This window comes from Oncorhynchus kisutch, linkage group LG19 (assembly GCF_002021735.2).
Source record: "Oncorhynchus kisutch isolate 150728-3 linkage group LG19, Okis_V2, whole genome shotgun sequence".
Lineage (NCBI taxonomy): Eukaryota > Metazoa > Chordata > Actinopteri > Salmoniformes > Salmonidae > Oncorhynchus > Oncorhynchus kisutch.
In genome coordinates this window covers 29,463-44,112 of record NC_034192.2, presented here as the reverse complement: position 1 = coordinate 44,112, position 14,650 = coordinate 29,463, and the positions used below count along the sequence as shown (strand labels likewise).

Genomic DNA, 14,650 nt, shown 5'->3' with positions numbered 1-14,650 from the left:
GGGCTGAGCTGAACTGAGCCTAGTTTAAACAGAGCAGAGCAGAGAGAAGGCTTTAGTCCGACAACAAACAATTCAAATGGTATTCATCACATGCTTCGTAAACAACAAGGTGTAGACCAACAGTGAAATGCTTAGCTACGGGCCCTTCCCAACAATAGACACAGAAAACAGAAATAATAGAAAAAGTCAAATGTGTAAAAAATAATAAATACAGAGTAACAGTAACTTGGCTCTATATACAGAGTAACAGTAACTTGGCTCTATACACAGAGTAACAGTAACATGGCTCTATATACAGAGTCAACATGCTGATTAACATGGTAGTTGAGGTAGATATTAGGGCTGGGCGACATAGCAAATAAATGATCACGATATCTATATATTTTTTCATTCGATATCCATAATTATCACGATATTAATCAAATAATGTTTAAAAAGGTGCATATCTGCTTCAGACTCAAGAATGCCTAATGCCTGAACAAACCACTGGGCAGGTAGTGGTTAGAGCGTAGGGGCGGCAGGTAGCCTAGTGGTTAGAGCGTAGGGGCGGCAGGTAGCCTAGTGGTTAGAGCGTAGGGGCGGCAGGTAGCCTAGTGGTTAGAGCGTAGGGCATAAATGCTGTCAGTGTTGACTGCTTCGGGCAAACATCCCTAGATTGGCTGGTGCTTGAGGGGCGTTTATCAACACCGTGCTGCAAACTCAAACTTCCTGCATGTTCCAAAGAGTGATTTTGCTTCAGATGTTGAAAAATGTTTGTCATATTACCAGACTTCGTTGCCCCCTGTCTACGGCACAATTTGCACCGAACATTGTTCTGCTCTTTGTCGGACTTGAAAAAGCCAAACCACTTCCAAATTACTGAAACCCTTTAAAATCATTCATTTCTTTGTTGGAAGCTGCTCCTTGTCCATGGCTATCACTGCCACTGTTTCTGCCTACATCACTCATTTCTCCTGGTTAATAGTGGCGACTCCATCACTCCAGGTGCTAAGTGGTTTTTAGTGGGCGTGTACCTCTCCACGTGCATATTGTCACTTCTCCGCACTTCCTGCTGCGTCAGAGGTCAATGGGACTGCTGGACCTAATTATTCTATATCGACATTATCGAAATGAATCTAAATGTTTTTATATGGATATTGAGGGAAGTAATTACCTCATAATTATTTATATTGATTTATCACCCAAATCAAATCAAATTGTATTTGTCACATACACATGGTTAGCAGATGTTAATGCGAGAGTGTAGCGAAATGCTTGTGCTTCTAGTTCCCGACAATGCAGTCCTAGTAGATATGTACATCACTATGATAAAGTCAGTCTACAGCACCACATACTGTAGCTACCAGCAGAGCAGAGGGCGAGACGAGTGTAATCTACAGAGCAGATGGGCGGAAGAAGTGTGTAATCTACAGAGCAGAGGGCGAGAAAGGTGTAAATCATATCAGAGCAAGAGGGCGAGAAGAGGTGTATCCTACAGAGCAGAGGGCGAGAAGAGGTGTAATCTACAGAGTCAGAGGGCGATAAGAGGTGTAATCTACTAGAGCAGAGGGCGAGAAGAGGTGTAATCTACAGAGCAGAGGGCGAGAAGAGGTGTAATCATCTACGAGCAGAGGGCGAGAAGAGGTGTAATCTACGAGAGCAGAGGGCGAGAAGAGGTGTAATCTACAGAGCAGAGGGGCGAGAAGAGGGTGTAATTCTACAGAGCAGAGGGCGAGAAGAGGTGTAATCTACAGAGCAGAGGGCGAGAAGAGGTGTAATCTACAGAGCAGAGGGCGAGAAGAGGTGTATCTACAGAGCAGAGGGCGAGAAGAGGTGTAATCTATCTACTACAGAGCAGAGGGAGAGAGGGTGTAATCTACAGAGCAGAGGGAGAGACTAGGTGTAATCTACAGATCAAGGGCGAGACGAGGTGTAATCTACAGAGCAGAGGGGAGAGACGAGGTGTAATCTACAGAGCAGAGGGCGAGACGAGGTGTAATCTACAGAGGCAGGAGGGCGAGACGAGGTGTAATCTACAGAGCAGAGGGCGAGACGAGGTGTAATCTACAGAGCAGAGGGCGAGACGAGGTGTAATCTACAGAGCAGAGGGCGAGACGAGGTGTAATCTACAGAGCAGAGGGCAAGAAGAGGTGTAATCTACAGAGCAGAGGGAGAGAAGAGGTGTAATCTACAGAGCAGAGGGAGAGACGAGGTGTAATCTACAGAGCAGAGGGAGAGACGAGGTGTAATCTACAGAGCAGAAGGAGAGACTAGGTGTAATCTACAGAGCAGAGGGAGAGACTAGGTGTAATCTACAGAGCAGAGGGAGAGACGAGGTGTAATCTACAGAGCAGAGGGAGAGACGAGGTGTAATCTACAGAGCAGAAGGAGAGACTAGGTGTAATCTACAGAGCAGAGGGAGAGACTAGGTGTAATCTACAGAGCAGAGGGAGAGACGAGGTGTAATCTACAGCACCACTCCACGTACTGAACGACCTTAATATATTCACATTGCAATTGTGGGAGAAGTCAAGTATATTATAATGAACGATTAACATGGCCGTTTTGTGATAATGTTATCGTCTATCTAAAAGTTATGTAATACAACACGACAAAATGTACCACCCAAACATTGTAAAAAGACACTGAAACTATACATCCTACTGTCACAATTATCTCTGCATCATCACACATTGTAGAGCATCACATTGATCCATTGCCAGTCCTTTTAACGTCTGCTAAACTGTTTGTTCCACAGTTCCAGCCTCAAACACACACAAGTCTGCGAATTGTATATTCACACATTCCACATGGAGAGGGGATTCCCAGGAGAGAAGGGGAGGGAACAGAGAGATGGACATCAGTCAGGATTAGCACCGTGACTGATCCATCCCACTCCAGTGAAAATGTCTAGAAATCGCTCTCCGTATTACCAACAAAAATGTTTTTTCCTCTCCAACGCAGAAGGAGAAACAGATTGGTAAATAAAGAGAGAGAGAGAGAGAGAGAGAGAGAGAAAGAGTGCTGGGACTGGAGAGGGAGAGGAAGAGGACGGCTGCCAAAACAAAGAGAAATGACTGACAGACCCACTTGTGACATTCACACACAAACATGAAGTGTACTTCAAGCTCAGCTGGGGAACAGTGTACAACTTTAGGCCCACCCGCCCACACAGAGAGATCAATGTGTGATATAAACAAAAATGGGCTGTACATCAAGATCACTTGGGAAAGGCACAAACACACCCACTCAGGCCTACCTGTGACATACACAGCAAACATGGGCTGTACATCAGGCACACTTGGAAGGGTGGACAAACATATCAAGCTCACTTGGAAGTAAGCACACACGGTCGGATCAATGATGCAAACCCATCAGATCTTACACTGTTTAAGAGAAGGAAGGATGACTAGTATTTGAACAGGCCCCAATTGCTGAGATACATGGGAGACAACCACTCTTGGATACCAGTCAAGCTTGTGTGGGAGGCTATTGGGAATCGGGCTTGGAGCTAGACCAAGTTTAGAGAAATCCTGAACACATAAGCACCTCCCTCAAGGCATTCTGAGATGCTCAGTTAGTCCCAAAGCTGACTGGGGGGAGAGAAGAGGAGAGGCAGACGTAAGAAATAATACATCTGCAAATAGTTTACCGTTGGGGACGGAGGGAGAAATTAACTTGCCCACATACACAACACACAGACAATCGAGCGAGAGAGAGGACTCCTAACACCTCAGTCCCATGGTCCCAGTGCGGGGGACTCGAAGCGCTACACTACCCATCTCTCCATTTCCAAAAAATCTAATCTATGTTGTACCAACCTACACACTCCTCAACATTGTAACAAGGTTGTTCTCTAGCTCTGGCACCACAAAATAAAATTTAAGTCTCCTTCCTTTCTCCCCAAATAAATAAATCACCGGTTATGTTAAGAGAAGCAGAAAATGGCTGGCCAGCACATTTAGACTGGGTAATTATTCGAGAGAGAGATCGAGAGAAAGGACAGAAATACAGAAATACAGAGAGAGAGAGAAAGGACAGAAATACAGAGAGAGAGAGAGAGAGAGAAAGGACAGAAATACAGAGAGAGAGAGAGAGAGAGAGAGAGAAAGGACAGAAATACAGAGAGAGAGAGAGAAAGGACAGAAATACAGAGAGAGAGAGAGAGAGAAAGGACAGAAATACAGAGAGAGAGAAAGGACAGAAATACAGGGTGCGAGAGAGAGATCGAGAGAAAGGACAGAAATACAGAGAGAGATCGAGAGAAAGGACAGAAATACAGAAATACAGAGAGAGAGAGAGAAAGGACAGAAATACAGAAATACAGAGAGAGAGAGAGAAAGGACAGAAATACAGAGAGAGAGAGAGAGAGAGAGAGAGAGAAAGGACAGAAATACAGAGAGAGAGAGAGAGAGAGAGAGAGAGAAAGGACAGAAATACAGAGAGAGAGAGAGAGAGAGAGAGAGAAAGGACAGAAATACAGAGAGAGAGAAAGGACAGAAATACAGGGTGCGAGAGAGAGAGATCGAGAGAAAGGACAGAAATACAGAAATACAGAGAGAGATCGAGAGAAAGGACAGAAATACAGAGAGAGAGAGAGAAAGGACAGAAATACAGAGAGAGAGAGAAAGGACAGAAATACAGAGAGAGAGAGAAGGACAGAAATACAGAGAGAGAGAGAAAGGACAGAAATACAGAGAGAGAGAGAGAGAGAGAGAAAGGACAGAATACAGAGAGAGAGAGAGAAAGGACAGAAATACAGAGAGAGAGAGAGAGGGAGAGAGAAAGGACAGAAATACAGAGAGAGAGAAAGGACAGAAATACAGGGTGCGAGAGAGAGAGAGAGAGAAAGGACAGAAATACAGGGTGCGAGAGAGAGAGAGAGAGAGAGAAAGGACAGAATACAGGGTGCGAGAGAGAGAGAGAGAGAGAAAGGACAGAAATACAGGGTGCGAGAGAGAGAGAAAGGACAGAAATACAGGGTGCGAGAGAGAGAAAGGACAGAAATACAGAGCGAGAGAGAAAGGACAGAAATACAGAGCGAGAGAGAAAGGACAGAAATACAGAGCGAGAGAGAGAAAGGACAGAAATAGAGAGAGAGAGAGAGAAAGGACAGAAATACAGAGAAAGGACAGAGAGAAATACACAGACAGAGAGAGCGAAAGAGAAACAGTGAGCATTTCACTGCCAACAAGAGGTATGTCCAGGCTGAGTCACTCTAGGCCAGTGGTCTACAAAAGGTCGATCACCAGCTACTAGTAGCTCGCCAAACAATTCCCAAAGTATATGAAATTATTCATGCGTTACATCACAAACTGTCATAAACAAATCTCTAGTCTCCGACACCGCAAGCTCCCAGCTACTATCTAACGCAGCACTGACAATATCCCACCCCTGGTTAACCACTATGGCTTAAACACTCAAACCCTTTTCTCCACCTTTATTTAACCAGGCAGGCCAGTTGAGGACAAGTTCTCATTTACAACTGCGACCTGGCCAAGATAAAGCAGTGGGACACAGAGTTACACATAAACGTACAGTCAATAACACAATAGTAAAAAAAGAACGTCTATATACAGTGTGCAAATGGCAAGAGGAGGCAAGGCAATAAATAGGCCATAGTAGCGAAGTAATTACAATTTAGAAAATTATCACTGGAGTGATAGATGATGTGCAAGTAGAAATACTGGTGTGCAAAAGAGCAGAAATGTACATTTAATAAAAACAATATGGGGATGAGGTAGATAGATGGGCTATTTAAAAATGGACTATGTACAGCTGCAGCGATCGGTTAGCTGCTTAGATAGCTGATGTTTAAAGTTAGTGAGGGAAATAAGTCTCCAGCTTCAGCGATTTCTGCAATTCGTTCCAGTCACTGGCAGCAGAGAACTAGAAGGAAAGGCGGCCAAAGCAGGTGTTGGCTTTGGGGATGACCAGTGAGATATGCCTGCTGGAGTATATGCCTGCTGGATATATGCCTGCTGGAGTATATGGTGACCAGTGAGCTGAGATAAGGTGGAGCTTTACCTTTACCTAGCATAGACTTATAGATGACCTGGAGCCAGTGGGTTTGGCAACGAATATGAAGCGGGCCAGTCAACGAGAGCAGACAGGTCGCAGTGGTGGGTAGTATATGGGGCTTTGGTGACAAAATGGATGGCACTGTGATAGCAAATTGGATGCAGTCTGAGTAGGGTGTTGGAGGCTATTTTGTAAATGACATCGCCGAAGATCGGTAGGATGGTTAGTTTTACTAGGGTATGTTTGCCGGCGTACGTGAATGAAGATTTGTTGCGAAATAGGAAGCCTACAGTTCATTTTGGATTGGAGATGTTTAATACGAGTCTCACCTAAAAATATCTGCAAAAGTATTAAGCAACATTGCCTCAGTCTGGTGCGCGTGTTTGTGGCCAGTTGACGTGATGATTGTTTGCTGGGTTGACAAATACTTTCCCCAAAACCTTCTCAACTAAATGTAAACTGCAAAGTAGTAAATATATATATTTTTTTCTTTACCTTTATTTAACCAGGCAAGTCAGTTAAGAACAAATTCTTATTTTCAATGACGGCCTAGGAACAGTGGGTTAACTGCCTGTTCAGGGGCAGAACGACAGGTTTGTACCTTGTCAGCTCAGGGATTCGAACTTGTAACCTTCCGGTTACTAGTCCAACACTAACCACTAGGCTACCCTGCCACCCCAGTATATCATTTGTATTTATTATTTGCAAACTTCACAATGAAATGATCAGCAGCAGTCATAGCCGCAGGAAGGAGTGGTGCTGAGGGTGCTGCAGCTCCCCAATGAAAAATCTGTAAAAATACTAAATGCTCTATTTTTTCCACAAAAGTAGCGCACTGGGCCTTTACTAGTCCTGTATTAGTGGACCGATATAGCCGTCTGTAGTGCAGACAAAACATTTACATCTGCCCCCCCATATTTTCCCAGGTATATTGACAGAAAATGGTGTACAGGAGAAAGTAGTGTACTAAGGACACGGAGAAGAGTTGCAGGGGAGAGGAGAAGAACTATTCGGAAGCTAGAAGAAAAAAAAACAGCTACATTTTTTTTTTAAGTGGCTCATGCTAGAAAAGGTTGGAGACCCCAGCTCTAAGCACAGACCCTGGTGGTAGAGAGGTGCTGTCACCTGGTGGCCACTACTAGCATGACATCTGCATTGTCCAGGATACATATCAGGACCACTGCATTTACTTGTCATTCATCTCTTTTTAAAAAGACTGGTGGTGATGTGACGCAGCAACACCAATAATGTATAGGTATATAGGTGTGAAAAGAACTGCAGTACTGCATCAAATGCAGAGTAGTCTTTCCAGAGACGTCCTCTCTTGCCTCTACACATGCAGTAGCTACGTCATCAGGTGTGCAGATAGCCCTACTCTGGCATACAAGTGCGAGAAACAAATCGTCACATTCGCATCACTTCCATTGTTAGGGCAAATGAATGTGAAGGTTGGTCCTAGTCAATAGTAACCTGCAGATAAGCAGCTGATATTGTCCAGTCTTTAACCCAATACTCAGGAATACCATCCTTTCCTTAAAGACGAACTATGTAGCCATTTCCTGGCTGTTAAAATTCGAATAGTTCGCTTAATTTCTGTTTATTTGACAAAACAGGCAACTATAGTGTGGAGAATCAATGTGCCATCTAAACCACTGTGAAATGTCTTTTACATCAGCTGAAATCCAATACTTTGGGTTGTGTACAAAACCCAAAGTAAAAGATGCAAAAACTAACAGGAAGCATAGAAATAGCACAGATAGAACTGATCTACCGCTTCTTAGACTTGCTTTCAACGAGAATGACAGATCCAGAACTAACATTTCAATGTGAATGTGGTCAGGTCACCCAGAAAGTGACATATTGCAGCTTTAAAGGGCATTTACAACACTAGAATGGCCTCACCATCTACACTGATGTGAGAAAGTGTTTCTGACTATTGCCATGCAGCCAGTTGTCCCCTGTCCCTCCTTGACAGTGACAGGCCTGTGATGGAGACAGGCCTTCCACCCCATCACTTTCATCCACCACGTCCTCTCTCAGGACAGCTGGTCACCAAGGAGACCAGAGGAAGAAGAGAGGAGGCAGTTTCAGCCTATTGGGACGTAGCCTACCTACCAGTCCCAGCAGAGACTATGTGAGAGAGAGGAGAAATATAAGGTGAGAGAGATAGAGAGGGTTAGTGAGAAAGAGGGGGTATGAGAGAGTGGGGGATGAGTCAGCAGGTTTGACTCTGGGGATGGGAGTGGTATCCTATGAAGCGAGCTAGATTTACTCAGGGTTTTCTAAAGATAACCAGCTTCAGTTAGCTTCACATTCCAGGTCAGGCTTCATCCTTACTACGACGATGGATATTGCTCGTCCACCTGCCACTAACAGGCTTGTAACTGCACATGCATGTCGCACATAGCAAGTCAAACACCAGACTCTCCATTGAGACAATCCATGGGCAAGTTAGTGCCACATTTTGATTTGTGCCCAAAGAATATACAACAGAATTCTTGCTAATTCAGCAGGCTATGGTGTGAAATGGGTTTTTTAGAAGCCGTCTTTATGACATATCGTTAAAGCCATCCTTGGTGTGCTTATCAATGTGTAATCACTCCCCCACACGCCTATCAATATGTTTTCATCAAGTCAAACAAAAGTGTTACATTGCATAAAGTTTCAAATGCATTCTGTAATATATTTTAAAATTATTTAAAAAGATTTAACACTAGAGATTTAACACTAGAGAGCGGGAATCTGACTTCATTGGTCCTTAGGCTCGCAGCGCAGACATTTCATTCAGGATAAATGGATTTAGCCCCAAGTTAGCCTGCCCCGGAGCAGGTTAGTTCTGAAGGATTTGTTGCCATAGAAACGTACCTGGCTAAAAGTTTAGTTACTTTTGTATTATTGGTTCTCTCGAGTTGAACTCCGAAGTGACCAAAGTTAGCTCGCCAACTTCTCAAACCTGCTTCGTATGATACCCTTCTGGGCTGCTCTCTCTCTGAACTCTATCCATCCCTTCCCAGGAAAATAATGAGGGAAAAGGGGAGGAGGACTGGGAAGGAGAGCATGACAGGAAAGTTCACAGGCTGCAATATCATGGGACCAATAGAACAAAGAGAGGTCAGCAAATGAGAATTCAAGGTGCCCAAACCAAACAATCCAACGAGGATGTTAAGCGAGCCCAACTGGCCAATGACAGTTCAGGGAGCTGACAACGTGACAAAACATTGTACCAGTTGACCACCGAACATAACGATGAAAGTCGCCACAAAACCAACACCTATCTATCCCACCACACCATTTGGAAGTAGTCAACAATGGCAGTTTGAAAAAGCCACGGTGACATTTTACAACAAACGTAGCGTCGCCGACGGGGCTTGCCTCAAAAAGGCAACCCAATAATTCACGAATCCCTAAACAAATTTGCTAACATGCTGCTGACTTGAGGCGGTGGGCCTCAGTGTTATTCCGACTACTCCCATTCTGAGAACAGCAGGAGGGGAGGAAGAGATGGGGAACCATGCTGGGAACCGGCACAAGGGCTCATCCCTCTACTGGGGAACTGAACCTGCCTGTCTGCAAAAACAATACACAGGGAAGGAAATGCTCAATTCCACCCCCCTCCCCTCCCTCCTTTATCCCTTCTGTCCGTCTACCCCGCTATCTGTCACTCCCCTTTACCCCCCCCCCCCCATTCCTCTCCCTCTACACACTTCACTCCTCCCATGTCAGCTTCCTTGCCCTGGACTCGGGGAGATCTGAGGGCAGCCGAAGCCAATGCATAAATGTTTGATCCTTTTTTCAGCACAAGAGTCTTCTCTCTGACTCAGGGGGAAAATGCACTAACTTAGCTAGTTTTTGCATGTGAGTGTGTGTGTGTAGATTTCTTTCACAAACTCATTCTGTAAGCAGATTGCTGCGACGGCAACACCTTATGTAACCAAAGGCTAGCCGTGAATATTTCAAGGACTTAGAAGTCCAGCTAACGGATCTGAAAAAAATCTAGGCAGATCATAAAAGCTACTACTTCAGAGAATTAAATCAACTTGCTTTGTGTGTCACCTAAAGAAAATAGATTGTCCAAAGGAAGACCATACTGCAGGCTCAATTCAGAATATAAACAAACAAACTATGTAAGACACCTAACTTCTGAATATTGGGAGTACTTAAAAGCTAGTGTCTGGAATTTTGGAAGCTGTTCAAAAGGTAATTTAAATTCCTTTATTCTTAAAGGATTTTGCTGTTTTTGAAATCACAGACTGTAGCTTTAAGGGTAACACTAAAACAATAAGAGTCTATAATGTGTCCTCTTATAACAGCAATAAGGCCAAGCTACATTTACTGGAGGCTCCATTTGTGGCTCCGTCTTACTTAGTAGGAAGTAATGGACTCTGACAAGGCCAGGTCTGGGATTCAAAGGCAGTTTCCTCTGTGAAATTAAGACAATAATCATTTCTTCTGCCGTATACCAATAACATCCAGAACTAATATCCCGTCCCGTGTCTCCGAGCGGAGCCGGAACGTTCTAGGAACGTTGGAGAAACGGCAGGCGATTCTGCAGTCATTTGGCTAGGGAGGGAGTGTTCAAGGTTACTGCTAAAGCCCTTCCTCTTTGTACCTCTGTGCTGGGACTTTTTTTGTTGGGGGGGGGGGGGGGGGGGGCACACATATTTTGTCAGAGCTCTCAAGGACTGGTCCTGCTTTTGGTGCAGTGCTATGACAAAAATATGAAATAAACAGTTGTGGAAATACTGCAGTAAGTATAGCCATGGAGGTAACCAGGGAACCATCCCCTAACAACCAAAGCAAAGTTTGTGTTCAATCCATGAGACTGACTTTGTACTATTAAGAAAGCATCTCCTTTTCCCTCTACCGTCACTCGCTTCCAACTTCATGAAAGGGAGTGAACAAGGAAAGAAGGGAAGGGGACGACCTTTTGGATTGGAATGCAACCCCAGTCCTAACCCTCCTGAAGCCGTGTAGTATGCAGGCCTGCAGGGTCTTCTTACCTTGGCCACAAACTGCCTGTCCTTCTGGTCCATGTTGGCTGTGGGGGCTACGTAGTCCTTCCAGATACGCACTTTACGTTCTTTAGCAGATCTGATAAACAAAAGGATGACTCAGTTAGAAGGGAGATATGTCAACAAAAAGAGGAGAGGAAACAAACAGAAGAGGAATCATCAATGGAGATGTGACGACCTTGGTTAATGTGAAAAGCAGATCTGTTCAAAAGAAAAATGAAGGTGGAGAAAACATCCTTTCATAAAATCCTCAGTAAATATCAAAACATCCTTTCATATACTGAACAAAATATAAATGCAACAATTTCAATGATTTTGCTGAATTGTAGTTCATATGAAGGAAATCAGTCAATTGAAATTAATTCATTAGGCCTTCATCTATGGATTTCACAACCGGGCAGGGGCGCAGCCATGGGTGGGCATAGGCCCACCCACTTGGGCGCCAGGCCCATCCACTGGAGAACCTCGTTAAAGGGCTTTATTACAGAGATCCTGGGCTGGCGTGTTTACACGTGGTCTGCGGTTGCAAGGCCGGTTGGACGCCAAATTCTGAAAAGAACGTTGGAGGTGGCTTATGGTAGAGAAATGAACATTAAATTCTCTGGCAACAGCTGTGGTGGACATTCCTGCAGTCACCATGGCAATTGAACTCTCCCTCAAAACTGGAGACATCTGTGGCATTGTGTTGTGTGACAAAACTGGACATTTTAGAGTGGCCTTTTGTCAACAGCACAAGGTGCACCTGTGTAATGATCATGCTGTATTATCAGCTTCTTCATATGGCAAAGGAGAAAGGCTCACTAACAAGGATGTAACTACATTTGTGCACACCATTTTAGAGAAAAGCTTTGTGGGTATGGAACATTCCTGGGATGTTTTATTTCAGCTCATGAAACAGGACCAACACTTTACATGTTGTGTTTATATTTTTGTTCAGTATATATAATTCCTTATAAAAATTCATACAAATACACATGTTCATATGTAAAAACAAATATAAAGGCAATTGGTCAACATAAAAAGAAATAAGCACTTCCCATCATCTGATATTAAACATTTTCATGTGTTTAAAACCAGAATATGAAATCAAATCCATGCTAAAACGACTCAGACTAAGGATAATGATAAAGACGGCTCAATTGATATTCTGAGGGTTAAAGTTCCACATCTCCAGCTGTGCTGGAATCAGACCAACTACAATACTGATTTATGCCTGGTCAATTACTTCCAATTTCCAGCCTCCCTCGGGGTACTCACTGATCTGTACGTACAAACATATACATAACTTACGTGAATTTCAATTTTTTTTTCTGGATCAAAAAGAGCATCATGTGGTGGGTGTAGCAGGGGGCATGGTAGTTGAGAGAAAAATGGCCGGTTTTAAAGCTAAATTCTTGCAATTCTCTGCACTTTGCCATGGCTAATGCTGTGTTCTTTTGCTCAAACATAATAATAAAATCAACAATGCTAAATTCATTGTTTATGCAATTTCCCTGACTGTCTAACCTTTATTTTGGTGATCGTTAGTTCTCAAAAAATAACCTACACACACTCAAAAGTTTGGGATCACTTAGAAATGAACTTGTTTTGCAAGAAAAGCTAATTTTGTCCATTAAAATAACATCCAATTGATCAGAAATACATTGTTAATGTTGTAAATGACTAAACACCAGTCTCCACATCAATAGTGAAGAGGCAACTCTGGGATGCTGGACTTCTAGGCAGAGTTGCAAGAAGAAGCCATATCTCAGACTGGCCAATAAAAAGGAAACATTAAGATGGAAAAAAGAACAGACACTGGACAAAGGAACTCTGCCTAGAAGGCCAGCATCCCAGAGTCACCTCTTCACTGTTGACGTTGAGACTGGCGTTTTGCGGGTACTATTAAATTAAGCTGCCAGTTGAGGACTTGTGAGGCATCTGTTTCTCAAACTAGACACTAATGTACTTGTCCTCTTGCTCAGTTGTGCACCGGGGCCTCCCACTCTTTCTATTCTGGTTAGTGCCAGTTTGCGCCGTTCTGTGAAGGGAGTAGTACACAGCATTGTACGAGATCTTCAGTTTCTTGGCAATTTCTCGCATGGAACAGACTGACAAGTTTCAGAGGAAAGTTAATTGTTTCTGGCCATTTTGAGCCTGTAATCAAACCAACAAATGCTGATGCTCCAGAAACTCAACTAGTCTAAAGGACAGTTTTATTGCTTCTTTAAAATCAGAACAGTTTTCAGCTGTGTTAACATAATTGCAAAAGGGTTTTCTAAGGACAATTAGCCTTTTAAAATGATAAACTTGGATTAGCTAACACAACGTGCCATTGGAACACAGGAGTGATGGTTACTGATAATGGGCCTCTGTACACCTATGTAGAAATTCCATTTAAAAAAACTGCCGTTTCAAGCTACAAACGTCATTTACAACATTAACAATGTCTACACTGTATTTCTGATCAATTTGACGTTATTTTAATGGACAAAAACAAGGACATTTCTAAGTGACCCCAAACGGTTGGTTGTGTGTGTGTGCATATATTTTACACTGCAAGCCTTTTTCCGGTGAGCATGCTATTGTGTCCTCCAATCAAACCTTTGTCAGAACACACTGACAAGTTGTCAGTCTCACTTCAAATGAGAAAGAATTTAGTCATTTGTAAAGTATTCACACTTAGCCACATGCCCTAATTGGTTGGATAATAAAACGGTTGAGGATAACGATGGTTGTGGTCACATTCACAGATTGACCGTGTTGTGACGTATGTTGCGGTAGTGGTTTTGGTTGGGGAAGGGACTGACTTTTCTCCGGCCCGGAGTTTCTCTGCCCCCTGGGTGTAGACGGCCATGGACCAGTCCACACAGCGGGCGAACCCTTCCTTCAGCAGCAGCTCTGTGATGTTCCCGTTCTGGAGATGAAACAACAAGAACATAGAATAAAGTACAATACTTTATATGATACACTATTTATAGAGTTGACTACTATTGAGGAAACAAAGATAACAGAGTAAGCTGGACAGAAAGAGATACATTGCCTGCCCTCACACACATTCAGAGAACCTCATACAATGTGAGGTTTTGAGTACAGTTAAGTGCAACAACCTCAGACTTCCGCAACGTTCAAAATTATCCTTCCTCGCCCTCTGGCTTTCAGCGACAGTCCGTGCTACCAGCCTTTGCGTATAGTACAATGCTCAGGGGTTATAGGTGAGGGGTCAGTCAGTCTCACCGGGTGGAGGACGGTACCCAGGATGACCTGGTTGGGCAGCTCTCCAGGATGATCTGCACGTCCCTCTGGAGCAGACGCGACTCCGTGAAGAACTTGGCCTCGCAGCGAAGGGCTCTGGCGACTCCGTGCCGTCCGCCTCACGCTTGAACGTCGGACACTGGAGAGAGGATATATAGAATGTAATATGCCATTTAGTAGATCCTTATCCAAAGCAACTTCTAGTACAGGGAGTGCATTTATTTGCGTATGTGACCAGAGCGGAAGTGGAACCCACGACCCTGGCATTACTCTGACCAACTGAGCTACACAGGACCAAGAAGGGACAATACAGAAATAGAGTACATATCTGGGAAACTAGAGACACTCATGATATAGACCTTCTAGTACAAACACTAGATATGGGAGACAGAGCAGAGCTGGGG

At 43.8% G+C, this 14,650-nt stretch overlaps 1 pseudogene; it reads right to left on the bottom strand.

Moving 5' to 3' along the window:
* LOC109881868 (staphylococcal nuclease domain-containing protein 1-like) overlaps window positions 1-14,650 on the bottom strand; it is a 356,997-nt pseudogene that overhangs the window by 337,329 nt on the left and 5,018 nt on the right.